At 40.9% G+C, this 876-nt stretch overlaps 1 non-coding gene across 1 annotated transcript; it reads right to left on the bottom strand.

Annotated features, from left to right (window-relative positions):
* Positions 426-498, bottom strand: TRNAS-GGA. Its single transcript has one exon. It is a non-coding gene; the product is annotated as a tRNA-Ser (tRNA).

The following is an 876-nucleotide window of genomic DNA, read 5'->3' as shown; positions in this document are numbered from 1 at the left end:
CTGTCTGTGGAATTCTCCAGGGTAGAATGCTGGAGTGGGTTGCCGTTCTCTTCTTCAGGAGATCTTCCCCACCCAAGGAACAAATCTGTCTTCCACTTTGAAAGCAGATTCTTTACTGCCTGAGCCATCAGCGAAGCCGGTTAACAGCTATACCCCAAAATACAATAAAAAGTTAAAAGAAAAGAGTTGGTAAGGGAAGTAGTTACAAAACAGCATGATTCTATTTTATTTTTAATTTTTATAGTAGTGTATATATATATATATATATATATATGTATATATATATACAGTAGTTTAGTAGTTTGTCGCTCAGTCGTGTCTGACTCTTTGCACCCCCATGGACTGTAGCCTACCAGGCTCCTCCGTCCATGGGATTCTCCAGGCAAGAGTACTGGAGTGAGTTGCCATTTCCTTCTCCAGGGGATCTTCCTGACCCAGGGATTGAACCTGGGTCTCCTGCATTCCAGGCAGACGCTTTAACCTCTGAGCCACCAGGGAAGCCCATATAAGAATATATACACTATATATATTCTTGCCTGGAGAATCCCATGGACGGAGGAGCCTGGTAGGCTACAGTCCATGGGGGTGCAAAGAGTCAGACACGACTGAGTGACTTCACTCACTCACTCACATATCACTATATATCTATATCTATATATATATCCACTAATTTTAGATTCTTTTCCCATATAGGTCATTACAGAGTACTGAGTAGAATTCCCTGTGCTATATAGTAGGTCCTTATTAGTTACCTATATTATATAAAATAGTGTGTGTATATATATATATATGTCAATCCTAATCTCCCAATTTAGCACCCCCTTTCCCCCCGGTAACCATAAGTTGGTGGTTCAAATGGTAAAGAAGCTGCAGGAA

This window comes from Capra hircus, chromosome 11 (assembly GCF_001704415.2).
Source record: "Capra hircus breed San Clemente chromosome 11, ASM170441v1, whole genome shotgun sequence".
Classification (NCBI taxonomy): Eukaryota; Metazoa; Chordata; class Mammalia; order Artiodactyla; family Bovidae; genus Capra; species Capra hircus.
This window is presented reverse-complemented; position numbering and strand designations above follow the sequence as displayed.